Source organism: Camelus dromedarius, chromosome 1 (assembly GCF_036321535.1).
Source record: "Camelus dromedarius isolate mCamDro1 chromosome 1, mCamDro1.pat, whole genome shotgun sequence".
NCBI classification, from domain to species: Eukaryota; Metazoa; Chordata; class Mammalia; order Artiodactyla; family Camelidae; genus Camelus; species Camelus dromedarius.
In genome coordinates this window covers 45229879-45246829 of record NC_087436.1, presented here as the reverse complement: position 1 = coordinate 45246829, position 16951 = coordinate 45229879, and the positions used below count along the sequence as shown (strand labels likewise).

Sequence of the window (16951 nt, the reverse complement as noted above, 5' to 3'; positions counted from 1 at the left end):
TTTATACTATGTTTGTCTCACAGTACCTGGATTTAATCTTTGCTCAGAAGCCATTTCTTTGTTTTTGCATTGTATCCCATCTCGAGAGGCTGGCAGTTTTCAAGACTAACAAGTCTTGGCTTTTTTTGGTTTAACAATCCTTCCTTTAGCTTATCTTACCTCTTTCTCATTTGACCATAAGCAGAAAGAAGAAAGCAAGCAGCAACGTTAACACTCTAACTGAAAATCTCTTAACTAGATCATTCATGTTATTAGATACATTTTTCAGGTCCCACATCACTGCAGGTGACAGTGTTGCTCAACCTTCTGCCAACATCATAAAACTGTTCTCCTTTTCTCGGTTTCCAGTAACGTTTTCCTCACCAGCAGCCTCTTCAGAGACTATGAGGCTTATAATTACAGTCTGTTCAAGACATTTTCAACTTCCACTAATACTGTCTTCAACATTCTTTTAGTTTCTGCCACTGCCTAATTCCAATGCCTTACCCACATTTTTAGGATTTGTTATGGCAGCAGCCCACTTCCAAATATATTATCTACTAATGTGTCAATAAAATTACTGCAAAATTTAGTGCCTCAAAACATCAATAAACATTTAGTATCTCAGTTTCTCAGAGTCAGGAATTTGGGGGCAGCTTAACTGAGTGGTCCTAGTTCAAGGTCTTTCATGAGGTTGGATTCAGGAGAGTGGCTGAGGTTGTAGCCATCTGAAAGTTTAACTGAAGCTGTAGGTTCTGCTTCAGAGATGTTCTTTCACATGGCTGGAAAGTTCCTACTGGCTGTTGGCAGGCAGCCTCAGTTCCTTACCACATGGATTTCTTCATAGGGCAGCCTGAGTGTCCTCATGGCAGCTACTTCTTCCCCAGAGAAAGTGATCCAAAAGAAGTACAGCAGAAGCTGCCATATCTTTTATGCCCCAGCCTTGGAAGCACACATCATTATTTCCACAAAGCCTATTAGTGACATAGATCAAACTTATTCATCGTGAAAGGGGGCTACAAGATGTGAATTATAGGAACCTGGAATAAATCGTGAAGGCTGGCTACTACATCCACTAAAATCCCTGATAATTTAATTTTAATCTATTAAGCCAACTTCATCACTTTTGGTATTTACTGATTTTTTTAAACATAAAAATTACCCATATTGAACATTAAATTCCAATTGTAGTTTCAATTCTTTATTTCAACCTATTCAGATGTTTTTGAATTTTAACTCTCATATCAACAATACTCCCCAGCTTTGAATTGTTGATAAGTATGCTATGCTATGGAATTTTAAAAATGCAATGTGTTGATAAAAATCTTGCTATACACTTGTGTCTCTAGGTCTATTTATACATTTAAAGTTGATAAAGTAAGTACATATATCCTCACCTGCACCATTACAGAAATAGCACATACATTAAGTTAATTTTCTGTCCAACATAAATAAGAGTCCAGTTCTCCCACGCACCATGATGATATAGTGCACTGAACAATGGGCAGCTCCAACTTTACCAGGAACTCCAGTGCATTTTGAAAGACGGATGAATTAGACAGACAAAACCCTCACAAATGAGTACAAAAGGTTATAATGCTTTGAATTTTCTAATCTGGAAACATGTAACTTATTTGCTAGGGCTGTACACAAAATATCAGCCAGTAACCAAATTATGAGATAAGATAAATTCATTATCTTTGCTCACCGAACCACATAAGAATAGAAACAGGTTTTTTGTTTTTGTTTCTGTTTTTTTTTTTTTTTTTGTCATTGCTGTTGTTTTCTCCCATTGGACTTAGCAAGATGCCCTATGCCTGGTTGATCCTTCAAAAATATTTTTAATGGGTGAATTGTTTACTAAATTATTGAGAGATCATGAATTCCCCCCCCCCCAAGTTTCTTGGTACCCAGCTCCTCTTGCCTGTACCAATACCCCACCAAAGCCTGCCCCCAGCATTCCAAGACGGGAATCTTTTTCAATCTCTATGAAAGTTTGACTTTTTTTTTCTTAAAGAAGTTGGGCAATCTAATAATACTTAGGAACCTTTTGTTGTTGATGCCTGAATCCATCTTAAGACATCTTATGGTGCGGATTTTCTGATACAGCTAACAAATAAAAGTTTTGACAAACTTTGGGCTGCCTTACAAATCATAACAGGTTGCCATCAACTTGCCCTCTCAGTAAAATCAGTCTTGGTTGAACGCATCAATGGGGGAATTTTGTATCTGGAAAATCTGGCCTTGCCGATGTTGCAATTCCAAAACTGTATTTCTCACTGTCTTTCTTGCCGTGATTCCTTTTCTTGTTCACCCAATTTAAGAAATTACTCTTCAAAATGAATAGCATTTCCATATTTCTGCTAATGGCCGCATCATTCAGTCAGAATAACGGAAGTTTATTATTCAAAAACTTGAAGTTTGTTTGAATTTGCCCTTTCCCTAAACTCATCCAGTGTAGTTTTTTTTTTTTCCCAACTTTCTCAGCTCTATTTCCTCTTTTCTCTCTATCATGCACCAATTTAAAACTTTTAATTTAATTCTTGTGGCAATTTGGTTACACATCCTCGCCACATTAAGTCACTAAAGCACAGCATCTATCCATTTACTATGCTACTCAAAAACCTCACTTCCATCTGCTCAGGGCCTACACAATGAACTCCAAACTTTTTAGTCTAGCTTTCAATGACTGCCACATTCTAGCCACAGTTCCGTTTGCCAGCCTTATCTTTCACCACTTCCCCAGACTGGATTTTTCTTGGTTCACCAAACTCACACAGCTACTATTAAGTCTTTGTTGTGCTTTTTGCTCTGCCTGAAATGCTCTCCCTTCACTTCTCTTAAAACCCTGCCCATCTTTCAAAGTCAAAATCAAAAGGAATCTCAAACGTGATGTCTTAATCCTCCTAACCAGAAGTATGCTCACTCTTTTCTGAAAGTCCCAGGTACTTTGTAAGACTCCTAAGGTGCTGACTGACTTCTAACTTAGGTTCCAGTTATATGCTTACATGACTTATCTCTTCTTATATATTTTAAGCTTTCTACTGACATAGTATCATTCTGTATGTAGTAGTTAGCACATCTGTGTTACTTAGAGGTGGTTGTTTCTGAGTTGAAACCATCACAGAATGAGTTGGGTAGTATTATATATTGGTTTGGGTTAATGAGTAGAAACACAGTATATTGTGGTTAAGAGAAAAATCTTTGGAGGGCAAACAATCCCAGATTTAAATTCAGTTTTACTGGTTCCTAGTTAGGTGATCTTAGGCAAATTAATTAATCTCTTAGCAACGCAGTTTCCTCATCTGTAAAATGGGAATAGCAGTACCTATTTCATAGATTTGTTTTCATAATTAACTGAGGTGTTGAGAATAGAACACTTATCTTAATAAATATTAGCTTCCTATCCTTTATTTTTTCTAGCACAGAGTCTTACAACAGTGTTCAATTACTTTTTATTAAATAAAAGAATCATTTCAAAAACAAAAACATATGAATTATATTTTAAATATACGTGTATATTTAACAATTAAGAAAAAAATGAGGAGTATAGAATACAGGATAAAAAATGGAAAAGAGAAGTAAGGAATTAAGATAGGACATTATTTTTTAAAAAGCGAGCAAGAAGAAATTTAATTTCTGACACAGACTTATAGTCTTAACTCTACAGAATATGCTGGGAATTCCTTACAACTTTCCAATGGGAAAAATCTAATTACCCATTTTTAATTATAACAGTTCACATCTTAAATTACATATAAAAATGTTTAAACAGTGTAGCTTATGGGAGGCCCAGCCAGGCTCCAGAATCTCAGCCACTGGGGAATTTCTGTGCCGGACCACCCACTGCGAAAGTGAAAAGTTGGTACCTTTGCCAGTATGGAAATTTCTTCAGAAAAGAACTTTAAGCTGTCATAACCATTTTCCCCCAAGAAGACTGAGAGGGAGAAAAACACATGAGAAATTACTGGACAAACACTACTTGTCCAAGTTTCAAAGTAATAATCAAAGTTGGAATTAATGCCTTTAACACGACAGTTCTCCTAAACCTGAGTCTGTTTATATAGATTTGGTCTGACTTGTTTCAGTCCGCTCCTTTGGAGGACACAAACTTACATAAATAAAGCTAGAATTTCAAGGCAAGTCACGCTATTTAGTTATAGTTTAATTTGGATTTTTTGTTCACTTTTTACAGTCTTTTTCAAAATGTCTTTAGAAACAAGTCATTCAAATAGTAATACTGAAATAGCATTTGCATTTGACATCTTGCCTCAAGTTTCTTGGGGTAACCTTTTATTATGAAAGTAAAAGAGACACCCAAACCGGTGGTTAAACAGAGAAAGTATAGAAAGGTACACACGATGAGTCTTTGCTCATAACTTTCCCATTTCATAAAGACTAATATTTAACATCTTTTATATGCAAAGTATTGTCTCATCTATAATTAGGAACAGTCTGAAAAAAAATCAAGTTTCTTAGGCTAATGCAGAACAGATGTTTGTGAAAGTGCCTGAAATATAATAGACCTTCAGTAAATATTATTGTATTGGCAAAAAAGCTGGACAGGTGTGTGTGTGTGTTTTTATGTGCACAACTCTCCTTCTTCCCCATGTCAGGATTTCCCAGGGAGTGTTAGCAGAGGGCCTCTAGAAGATGAGATTTTTCTGCTCACACTGGAGCCCCTGAAGATACCCAAAGTTTCTCTCAAATCATGGCTCCAAAGACACTTTCTTCTGCTCTCTCCAGGGAAGAAGACTATTTATTGGGGACCCTCTATTGAAGAAGAACTCTTTGGGTTGCAAGTAACAAAAACTCAATTTGAACTACTGTGGGCAAAACAGGAAATATACTGACCTGATAAGCAATGTCTCAGGAAGGGCATGGATTTAGCTGGACCTCCAGGATCACAGGAACAGGGACACAGCTAGACTGTCCCCAGCCAGCTCTCATTTGTGCTTCTCTGAGTCAGCTTTCTGTCTTGCTAGGCACTGCAACCCTTCTGCCCTGCAGAACCTGCCTTTTGACACAGCATCTCTTCATCATGAAAAGGACTATTTCTCTTCTCTAAATCCAATTTGAAAATTCCCAGGGAGGGACCACAGGGCCAGCCTCGGTCATATGCCTCCTCTTGTGAACAGAGTGACCAGTTCTGTCATTGGCAGCCTCCACTGGAACAGCACAGCTTGAGTAAAGGGAAAAGCAGCTCCTCCAAAGGTGGACCGTTCTATCCATGGATGAGAGTATGAGGCTGGACAGATAAAACAAGTATTCTTAAAATTATACTTAAAAAATATCAGAATTATATTTACTAAATATGGAATTAAAATCTTTTTCCGTTGCTTATTATTTTCTGTAAATGTATTCTTCTGCCTCTTAGTGTTTTTCTTATGTTTCTTCTGTCTCAAATTTTTTCTTACACAGCATCATTAAGTCCTACCCTTTCTCTCTTTCATATCTGTGCTTAACATTCACTTCTTTGGACTGCTGATAAAATGTGGAGAATTGAATAGATTTATCTTTGTTTTCCTCCAAGTGCAATTAAAATGGCAGCAAAAAAGAAGGAAAAAAAAAAAAAAAAAAAAGAAAAAACCCCTAAGTGAAGATGAGAAAAGACTACAACAGGTGAAAAGTGACAAAAACTTTTGGAAGATAGGAAATGATATATAGTGTCTTAGTTATCTATGGCAATGTAACAAATAACTCCAAAACTTAACATCTTATAACAATAAATATTCGTCTCACACAGTTTTATGGGTCAGAAATCTGGAATCAGCTTAGGTTGCAGTCAAGCTGTCAGCCAGGGCTTGCACACATTTGAAGAAATGGAGGATCTCCTTCCAAGGTCACACACGGTTGTTGGCAGGGGACTTCAGTTTCTCACCATGAAGCTTCTCGTGAAATACTAACTACAGTGGGGAAAAATGTAACAATATGATAGAGAAGCTAACAGATACCACCTTAATCAGGTGATCAATGTAACACCACCAAACATCGTCTAAACGGGCACTATGTGCCTAAGAACACAGCATCACTTCTGTAATATTCCTGAATATCATAGAAGATAAATGTAATCTGAGTCTAATAACGTGAAAATATCACACACATGCAAAGCAAATGGAGACATTCTTCAAAATAGCTGGCCTATACGCTTCAAGAGTGTTAAATTCACGGGGAAGTGCATTATGTGCTTTGCTATGGCTATGGGAGCACACAGGAGGGAAACCTTGACCTAAGCCAAGGCCAAAATATCAGGGAGGCCTTTTGCAGAGTAGGAATGTCTAAGCTGAGATCGCAAGTCAGCCTCAAAAGTGGACAACAGGGGTGAAGAGAGGCAAGAAGAATGAAGAATGAAGCAGGTTGTAGTGTACAAGACCAAGGAAAATGCACTTGCTCATATGCCAGCTGATGTCTGTGTGTGTGTTTGTGTATCCTTTCTTTAATATTAGCAAGAGTTTTCTCCTTTTCCTAACATATCCAAAATGTCACATTTCAAAATATCTTAGGAGGTCATACCTATTGCTTTAGTCTAAGAAATATTCCTTGAAACACATGCGAAAAGAGTAGAACAAATTTACTTTTGATTGGCTAAGTCACTACACTATTCATCTCATAAACTAATGAGGTAATATTATTTTCATATATTTCCTTAATACGTATGCCTTTTATAAATGGTATTTTCTTTTTAAAAATTTTTTAATTTTATACAATTTTTAAAGATTACTTTCCATTTATACTTGTTACAAAATATCAGCTATATTCTGTGTTGTACAATACATCCATGAGCCTGTCTTACATCCAGTAGTTTGTACCTTCAACTTCCTCACACCTATATTCCCGCTCCCCCTACCCACTTGTAACCGCTAGTTTGTTCTCTATATCTGTGAATCAGCTTCTTTTTTTTTTATTATATTCACTAGTTTGTTATATTTTTTAGATTCCATACATAAGTGATTTCATAGATTGTTTATCTTTCTCTATCCTACTGATTTCACTTAGCATCACAAGTCCATCCATGTTGTTGCAAATGACAAAATTTTATTCTTTTTCTATGGCTGAGTAGTATTCCATTGGTTATATCTACCATGTCTTCTTTATCCATTAGTCTGCTTATGGACGCTTAGGTTGCTTCTATATCCTGGAAATTGTAAATAATGCTGCTATGAACACTGGGGTGCATGTATCTTTTCAAATTAGTAGATTCTTTTTTTTCAGATATATACCCAAGAGTGGAATTGTTGGGTCATATGGTAATTCTAGTTTTAGTTTTTGAGAAACCTCCATACTGTTTTCCAGTGTCTGCACCAATGTACCTTCCCACTAACAGTGTACAAGGGTTCCCCTTTCTTCACACCCTTGCCAACATTTGTTATTTGTACACTTTTTGGTAATAGTCATGAATGACATTTTCTAATCACATCAACAGAAAGTAATGCAGAAGACTAAATTCTTTCACAGTGGCAGTTTGCTTAGTGGTTGGGAGTACAAGCCTCTTGTCAGATTGTGCCTGATTTGAGTCCTATCCTAGGTTCATTTCTGCTACTCTAACCAGGTAGCCTGAGGCAAGATACTTCTGAGCATCAGTATATGTAGAGTGCTGTGAAAATAATATTGGCCTCCTATTTTGAGTGTGTAGATAATTTTTTAAAATGATGATTGTAGTGCCTGAGCCGATCAAAAATATCTATCTACTCCATCACATTTTGTAAGTTCCCAATCATCATTCCCCTTGATTTTTCGAATTTCCAGTCATCTAACCCTCCCTAGAGTGCCTTCTAAGAAACAACGAAGCCAGGACTAGTGATTCTTCAGTAGAAACTGGGGTCTTTGAAAGCCCTATAGGCACTGCAAAACCCACCTCACTGTTAACACCCTACCATTCCAATCCCTACATTTACGTATTTGTTCATATATGTTTGTTTGTTTGCTCCTTTATTTAGTGTGATAAGACAAAATATTTTCTCTAGTATAAGAATTACTAAATGCTTCATAGTTGTCTCATCAAAAGTTGTCTCATCATAGTTGTCTCATCACTACCCATTGATGTAGTGATGTGTGTTTATTTTTATGGTAGTAGCTAGAAAGTGGGAGTGAATGAGGTAAGTGATCTAAGGAATATTTGCCACCAATAAATTAATTAAAAATATTTGAAGCTATCTGGGCAAAAATCAGCAGAAAAAAGTTACTGTGGTTTGTTTAGCTTATGATTTTAATCAACATCTGATTGGACGAATACTTTTGTGTTGTTTTAGGGTTGACTAACATTTTTATTTAACGTCTCAAGTTTCCTTATTTCTAACTACAAAAGTGAAAAGACAACTTTGTCCAAGTATATTTTGATGCACTGCGTTTTACTGTATATTGTGAATAGTAAAGTTGTTAAAAGTGTAAAATAACTATGAGAATTGGGGATCATAATCTCAACTAGTAAAATAATCTTAGGTTGTGACATTGTAAACTGGAAAATTCTGTCATCTATGTGTCTCCTCACCCCCCTTCACACACTACACACCACACACACGCACATCTCCTCCCTGTCTCCCTCACCACACACGTTTCCCACGTTATAGATATATTTTTAAATGTTTATTTTAATAAAGATATATCAGGAAACATTAAAATGTGTCCAATGTCTTATGAACATTAATGAAAATGATGAACAATATGAATTATTATCCTAAAAATTCTCACATAAAGATGAAGTGGTGGTAAAAAAGTTTAAGCTGAAATTTTTTCTATAGAATTCTTTCAAATATCTGATTTATTGAGAAAATATTAGAAATTAATTAGAATTAATCTGAAGTTTAATTCATGCCAATTAAATAGATTTTAATGTCTTTGATCTTTGATTTTTGTGAACAAAGTTTTAATTATACTGTTTGATCAGTTGGCATTTATTGAACATCTACTGTTTGCCAACTGTTATGCCAGGCTCCCATAAAAAACCTAAAAGAAAATGATCCCCCAAATGTTAATTCATTAAAATGCTCCACATAGTAAACGACAAAGGAGTAGTATGGACAAGGGATAATTTTCAGGTATGGGAAAAATGAGTGCCCAGAACTGAAATTTTAAAAATTAAAAAGGGAGAGAGATGTGAGATTTAGACTTACATCTGGGAGAGATGTTGGAAGAAATTAGAAAAAAAAGAAATCAAAGGAGGATAGAAATGTGGCAGCTCTTCTGTGGAGGAAGAAGTCTTTCTACCAAGTCCTAATCTGAAAGTTACAGAATGACAATAAAGGTGTTTTCCAACCATAAAAAGAAGAAAAACCTCTATAAAATACTGCTTGAGCTAATAACAATAGGACATAACACAAGAAAGAGAAATACTTTTATATGGAAAGATGCAGAAAGGAACTTATATTAGCACATAAACTCTACACAGGACGGTATCTGTCTTCTCCAGGAACACATAATTTTGACAATGTATGCAAATCTACAGGTGGTGATTTCAGGCAGAGAAGGAGCTTCCACACTAAGAATAGTAAACTAAGCTGAGATTTACCACTTTGGTAGTCATAATGCTAAGGGTAATGTTGCCTGGAATGAAAGGAGTGTGCTCACTGACCCTTCCAGGATACCCAACATGCAGTGGGGCTTTATTAAAGAACGTGCAAAGTACAGTCCCTCTGTTGCTATGAAAATACAGATTCCCATATTGCATGCTTTACTTACTGGCCCTGACACCTTTATTATTTATACAAGCACTCCATATTTATGAATACAAATGGTTTACAGGTAAATTCTGGATTGGATAAAACAACGTTTCATATCTGGAAGAGTAAACACTGCAAACAATCTGAAGTCTTAACTCAAAAGAGGGGACAAGCCAAGGATAATCCAGGAGCATTTAGAATTCTGGGGAGAGTCTCCTGAGATGGGAGAAGGGCAAAAAGGAGGAGGACACGAAGAAGGTAGTAAATAAAGGGAAGGCAAAGAAAAGGGATGTGGAGAGATGTGTAAATTTCTCCCACCCATGAAGCTGTATTGATAGCTCTTCCTAATCCCCTGTTCTCTGACAAGGCATTTCATGTGAATGCAGGGTCTGGCAGAGACTTAACAGTTGCTGGGCTTCTCCAGCCACTGTGGCCTCATCCTCTCTCCACTTCTACCCACCCAGATTCCTTTCTTGTCAAACTTGTTTCCAATCACCCAAGCCCTCTAGTCTAGGACCTTTTGGTCAAACTGTCTGTTACTCAGGACACAAATAGATTGAGGGTGTCAGATAACATGGTAATTTGGTGGGGGAGAAGACAGTTTGAGCACTGCAATACCCTTTATAATACCCCCTTTTCCAACCACGCACACCTTTAAAAGTAAATGTCCTTTATCTACCTATGTTTTTCTATGTCTCTAAGTCACTGGAGGGCAACTGAGTATGATTCATACCTCTTTTTATTTATTTGCTTTGATGTGTTCATTCTCTCTGAGGAGCTAACTGATAGAACATTTGAGTCAATTCTCTTTTTCTTGGGGAAGAGGGGTAACACAAAGCTGAGTGATGACAAACTTGGGCTCTGTTGCTCTAAGAGAACCACATAGAATATTGAATGCACTAAAGTTAGAGCATTGACACTACATGAAGTGATGACATCCTTTAACTACATCTTAAGCTCAAAGCCATTTCTTCTGGAACTGTTTAATATCCAACTAATACACATGCATAGTACTCACCACATGCTTGATGCCTTGCTGATTGTCTGAAAACCGTGTTCCCCAATATCTCAGTTGCCTCTCTCCCCCATCCCCTGAAACTCTCAGGATCACTATACAGGCTGTGAATAGCAGGTGACCTTGAAGAAGCTAAGACATGAGCATAAGAGTAGTGGAATGAGGCAGAGTTCACCCCAGACATACACACCACCACGGCTACTTGATTGCACACCTAAATACAAAGATTCGGGTGAATGCTCTCAGTAAAAATGGTGCTGCTTCAATGAACAGGTCAGAAGGAGGGTCCAAGGGGAGGGGGTTACCTGCTCAAAAAATATTTGCTGAGAAGTTACTATAGGTTAGGCACTCTATTTTGAGTAAAGCAGCTATTTTGCATAGAAATACACCAGTCTTCTTAAGAGGTACAAGAATTTTTCTTCGCGTTGGTTGGCAATTCCTGAAAGCTCTTGTAACATCACATCTTTCTCTTGTTTGCACCTACTTTCTCTCTTTTCTTGAATGAGGGAGAAGGAAAGAGACGGGATACAGGAAGGAAATGACCTTCCTTTTCAGGGATTTGCTAATGTTTCCAGGTGAGGGCACAAGAATTCAGGAGGTTCACTGCTTCTCCAGCTGTTATCTTTTCATATGTTCTGTACATTTGACTGGGCACATAAGTCAGTGCTGAAGTACCACTGTAACGTTCTAATATTCATGTTTAAAGAAACAAATAGGTCAGAGAGTAGGAGTGACAGGGTCCGGGGGAGTGGGGGCTAGGCTGGCACCTGAGCCTGGGATTTCAGCCAGATCGCTGGCCGGGGCTTTGCTCAGAGTCTGTCTCGGGATCAGGACCCGCATCCCCTGTGTCACCCTCCTCGCGGCTCGCCTCTGGCTCCTGGCGGCCTGGGGTGCTCCATTCTTTACCCACACAGCCTTGCCTCCCAGGGTCCACCCAGAGCGTCAGGGCTGGCGGCGGATTCCCGGAGATGTCCGCCCAAACTATGTTCCGGACCCTGTGGGCAGCGACTCCTTCTGGAACTGCAGCTGCTCCTACTAACCTTTGGAAAAGAGGAAATCTGTCTCAGATCTTTCTGTGTATCTCAAGTGTGAGAGGAAAGAACATTCACTTGCGTTAGAAGGCCTAAGTATCAAGCTACTCAAGGAGAAATGCTGGTCCGTTAACCTCTAACCCTCCCGCCCCAACACAATCCCAGCCGCTGGGGAAGTGGCCGCCGGAAGGGTCGGTGCATCGGGCCAGGGACTTGGCCGGGGCAGCTCTCGGCGCAGAACTCTCTATAGGTCCTCACTCCCAGGATCGGATAGATGATTCATTTTTATATGTAACGTTTTACCCCACTCTATAGCTCCGGCTGGTTAATGTTCAACCTCAGGGCTTCGAGAGGCAGGTCGAGGGAGGCAGGCGGGGACGACCCATTCAAGGTATATGGCTGCTCGGGAGTGAAGGCTCAGAAGCCCGAGAGAGGGTGAGGAGGATGTGACGGGGGCTCCTCCGGCCTGGGCCTCCCTGGGCCGACTCTGAGAGGGTAGAGGAGCGGGGGCGGGGGTTGGGGGTCGGAAGCCCGGGCCCAGTTCTTGTCCCCGGAGGCGCAGCCGGGAGGCTGTGCCCGGGCTGAGTCCAGACCGCCCACGACGCCGCGGCCCAGGCCGGGAGCGGCGCGTGCAGGGGCGGCGGGCGCGCGGGCGGGCGCTTCGGCCCAGCGGGACTCGGAGGCAGGCTGTGCCGCTCCAGCACCCGGCTCCGATGCTCGCCTGGGGCTGCGGGCTGAGGAGGGGGGAAGTGGGCGCACGGCGGCAGCTGCGGATCAGATTCCGGTTTTGTTGTCCGGAGGGACGCGCAAACACCATAGCGGAGACCCGAGAGGAGCACAGCGGGGTGCGTAGGTTGCCCTCTGGGCCACCACTTCTCTGGGTCCCTCTGAAAATACCATCAGGGTAATGAGAGGCGGCAAGTCTTGCCACCTCCCTTCTCCCGCGTCGCCGGCCAAAAAAAATGAACATTAAGATAAAGCAGCTGTTGTGGTCAATAGAAAAGGGGAGGATTGGGTCGTGCCCGAGCCACAGTGCGGGCAGCCAGTGAGGCCCACGGCGAAGCCGCCCTTGGGGGCATGTTCAGCTGGAGCGAGGTCACCGCGGGTCTTTCTAAGGGCTGGGCCGCTTGGTCCCCACGGAATCCAGAGGTCCAGAAGGTCCCGGTCAGCTGTCCAGGCTGCCATCCCCTGGCGCTGGGCGGTTGACAGGCCGGCAGTGCTGCAGGGGGGGAGGAGGCTCCGAGCTGATGAGGGAAGTTTCGTTCCGGGAGCTGCAGCCCAGTATTCGCAGGCGGGATTTTTTCCCCCCTGTCAGAGAAACTGACAAACAAGACCCTGCCTCATCAGATAAGAGTGGCTCCTACGATTTCATGGATTTTAGGAGAGGGTGGAGGCGTTGATGTTAGTAGAGCCCTGTGAATGAACATCCCCCGAGGCCCAGCGCCCGCATAAGAAGGGTTTTATTTTACTTTCTTTTGTTTGATATTATCTTATTTTCTGACAAAGTGACCCGTCGTCTGTCGCTTTGGGCTCTGGCAGGCAAAGCCCCTTTTGTGGCGCTGGGGATGGCCTGCAAGGTGTCCACCTCAGTCCACAACAGCGTTCCCTGCCCCCTGTGCCCCCACACAGCGGGGTGAATTACAGAGACCCGTGGTCAGCACAACGCAAACGGCCCTGTACAGTGACACTACAGAAGGCCCTGCCAGTTCATCTGGGAGGACAGAGAACGATGCCATCAAGCTTCATGTGGGTACAGCAACCCCACCCAGATACCCACCCAGAGAAGCAGACATGAGGGGGCTGTTGAGACAAGCAGAACGGGGGAAAGCACCCAAGAACTGGGTAGCCGCTAATCTGGGTTCCAAGTCACATTCCATATGCTGCTCCACTGTCTTCTTAGGGACAGCAGAAACGCCTCAAGGTCTCATCTCCCTAGAGGGACGAGGGTAAATGTTCTTGTCCAGGACTGCCGGCTGAGGGAGGCCGGGGTGGGGGGTTTGGGGTGGGGGCGGGTCCCCCGCTGCTGCAAACTGTTGGCGGAGGCAGAAAGACTACTGCTTCTGGACAGAGAAAGCATTGGTAGAGGGAGTCTCGAAGCTCTAAGGACGCTCTAAGGTACATTTGGTTGCAGCATCATTGGTCCGTTTTCTAAGTTGATAGAACAGGAAAAACAAGCAAGCAAACAAACAAACAAAAAACCCCACTTTGGAGTGGATAAAAAGAAAAAAACAGAAGAGGGAAAAGATAGGAAAAGAAAAAGACAGAAAGCACGAGGGTGGGGCAAATACCTTAAACATTTTTGCAGGAAGAATAGGAGAACTGGCTCTAGAAGGATCCATCAAAGTCAGGGGATGCAGACACATAGCCTGATCAGGGAGGGTCCAATGAGTCTGAACTTCTCTTAGCTCTTCTGAGAGAAGAAGAAGAAGAAGAAGAAGAAAAAAAAAATACAGTCCCCGACACAATCCCCTAAAAGTGAACACCTTTACCATATAATTATTAAATATTTTTTAAATATTTAAAAAGGGAATTTAGATGGTTCTTTTAGTCATTCTTTGGCTGAGTAACTTTAACTTCCAGTATCTTCTGCTTTCCACAACTGCCACTGAACTACTAACAAGGCATGTTATAACAGGAGTGGAAATGATTTTTTTTTAAAGGTAATGAAGTAGAATTAAATACATCTTGAGTGGGACATTGTGTTTCTTGCAGGCCTTCTCTAAGCTTCAAACAAAATCTAAAATCCATATTTCCATAAAATGCGTAAAATACTCGGCACAGAAGTGAATGAAGTTAAGTATCCTCCACACAATAAATTCTGGTTTCTGTCTTTTCAGATAGAATGGCAACAATGAGAAGGCCTCCTTTGGTGGTGGGGTGGAGTAGGGTGGGTCATAAATAAACTTTTGAGATTAAAGACCTGAAAAAGTAAATTAGTAATGTGTATAGATAGTTTAAAAAATTTCCTTCTGAAAATCTGCTATAAGAAATTTCTCCCGTTTACTCCGAGACCTCTCTTCCCTCAGTCAACCACGTTTCTGGCTTCCCCGTGTGCTTAGATTAACTGCAGCTTGTAGGGGGGTTCTATAGGATAATCAATATATTCATAAAGGCCTCTGATCTGATTACATTGTTGTTTTCCCTTTTCCTTTCAAGAACTTCAGTCGGCGAGCCGGGGACTCCCAGCGTTGCTGCGTCTGTGAGCGCCGGAGGCTGGGGAGCCCTGGCGACGGCGGCGAGGGCGCTCGTGGATTAGGTTGTGGATTGCAGGGCAGACCTTTGTTTGGTCACATTCTCGACCGGGTTTGGGGAGGGAGGGAGTTGTCCTCCTGGGAGATCGCGACAAGTTTTTATAGACTCTCCTTAAAAGAACTCGCCGCTCTTCATAGGGTTAATTTATGGGGCTTTCGAGGAATATTGGGACTTTTAAGACGTTCTTTATTCCTCCCCCCCTTTTTTTTTGTTACACTCCTGAAAGGACTCCTGGATTTCAGCACCTCGCAGGAAGAGGGTGGGAGTGGGAGAAAGAACAGGGCCTAGAGGAGAAGGGGAGGGTTTGCCTCCTAATCAAACCGCCTACAGGGCCCAGGCTGCCCAAGATATTTTTAAGAATTAAGTTTCTAATCATGCTGTGGGCTGTAAAACTCAGGTTTAAGAACTGGGAGGAAATTGAGACAAACGTGAGCTACATCCACCTTTCCCCAGGTCTCCATTAATTTGAATTCAGGATCAGAGTAAGGAAGAGTTTGGGGCCTTGAATTTTTTAAGTTTAAAAACCAAGGACCTGCGGGAGAGAGGATTGGAGTAACAGGTGAGGAGGGCAGGGAGGAAAAGCCCCTAGACCGCGAACTGTCTGCTTGTTGCTGTCCCAGACCCCCTGCCTCAGGGCGCTCAGAGGTGGGCGGCGGGGGACTGAAGGCCTGGGAGGCCCGGGCTCCTGGGGGCCCGACCTCCCGCTCGCCATCTTTGATCCTAAGCGGAGGAGGTTGGTGTTCATGCTATAGATTACCTTAAAGTTTCCTTTAAGCACTTTAATACACAACTAGCTCAGAAATCATTAAGAGACCTAGAGAAGAGGAAGAAATACCCTCACACTCACCGGTAATAAATGTTGACATGCAGCAAAAATCGATTGAGTGGAACCGAGGTGGTGGCAGTAGCGATGGCTGGAGGGGGGGACCGGCATGGGAGCGGGAGGGGCGAGGGGACCGACTCCGCTGGCTCGGGAACTAGGCTTTTCTCACTTAAAGGGAAAAGGAGGTGCGGAAAGGGGCCGGCGGGCGAGGGAGGATGGGTGTGGGGAGGCGGGGGAAGGGTGAGGAGGGTAATTCTTCCTTCTGGAAGTCCGGGGAAAGGAGCTGAGGTGGGAGAAAGGGCCTCTCATCAGTCCCGAGTCTCCGCCCCCAGCCCGCACCACTCAAGTCAGGGAAGTGACAACCCTTCCCAAACCTCGACTTCCATTTTTGTTTCCTGCAGATTGATTGATTTCTTCGAAATAGAGTTCTATTTCAGCAAGCGAACTAGGCCGAGATTCACCTCCTGCACCCAGCGCTCCCAGGTCACTCTTAGACCCGCAGACGCAAATCCTCCCAGCAGGTCTCCTTAACGCTTCCAGCTCCCCATCCCCAAATCCCCTCTCCCAGTCCCTTCTCCCGCCGCCCCTCCCCCATACCAGACGGAGGCTCTGGGCGGCACGGACGGACGAGCCCCGCGGCTCCAGAAGCCAAAGTCCGCCCGTGGGGACCATTTTCCTCTCCACTGCTCTCAAGTGAACAACAAGGACCGAGGTGACCCTCGTCCAAAGGGCTTTTATCTGCCCTCCACTGCCGCGTGATCCCTCCGCAGGTCTGAGGCAGAGTTTAAAAAAGAAAGACAGTTAATGTACATTAAGCACTGGTCTTAAATCGGGGACATTATCTGTGATCTCTTTAAGTGGCAGCAGCAGTTTCATGCAGAACAAAGACTCAGTGTCTGAGCTCCAGAAGCTATAGGTAAAGTTTCAGTCAGATAAAAGCAACCTGAGCGCAAAAACACAGGTTTTCTCGCCCCAGAAAAACCAGCGGCTACTTTTCGTTCCCGATTCCCCTGGATGGTGTTTGTCCTCGCCCATCGCGGGGGGATGGGTGGTGGTGACCCGAATGGCAAAAGACTTCAGAGCTCCCCCCCCCCAACACACACGCCGACCTCCCCTTGCGCCATGGTGAATTCTTTGGGACTAAGTTGTATTTGCTACTCTTAGTTACAAAATCAGATTTCACATTAAAAAAAAA

At 42.4% G+C, this 16951-nt stretch overlaps 1 long non-coding RNA gene across 2 annotated transcripts; it reads right to left on the bottom strand.

The window, feature by feature from the left end:
- Positions 1-8606: 8606 nt before the first annotated feature.
- On the bottom strand, positions 8607-16449 carry LOC116157676 (uncharacterized). 2 transcript variants are annotated; one of them, XR_010379239.1, is made up of 4 exons: positions 16354-16449; positions 15781-16039; positions 13970-14091; positions 8607-11690 (listed from the first exon to the last, which is right to left on the bottom strand). It is a non-coding gene; the product is annotated as an uncharacterized LOC116157676 (long non-coding RNA). The 2 variants fall into 2 exon arrangements; XR_004141770.2 differs by lacking the exon at positions 8607-11690 and adding an exon at positions 13124-13613.
- Between the last annotated feature and the right edge of the window lie 502 nt (positions 16450-16951).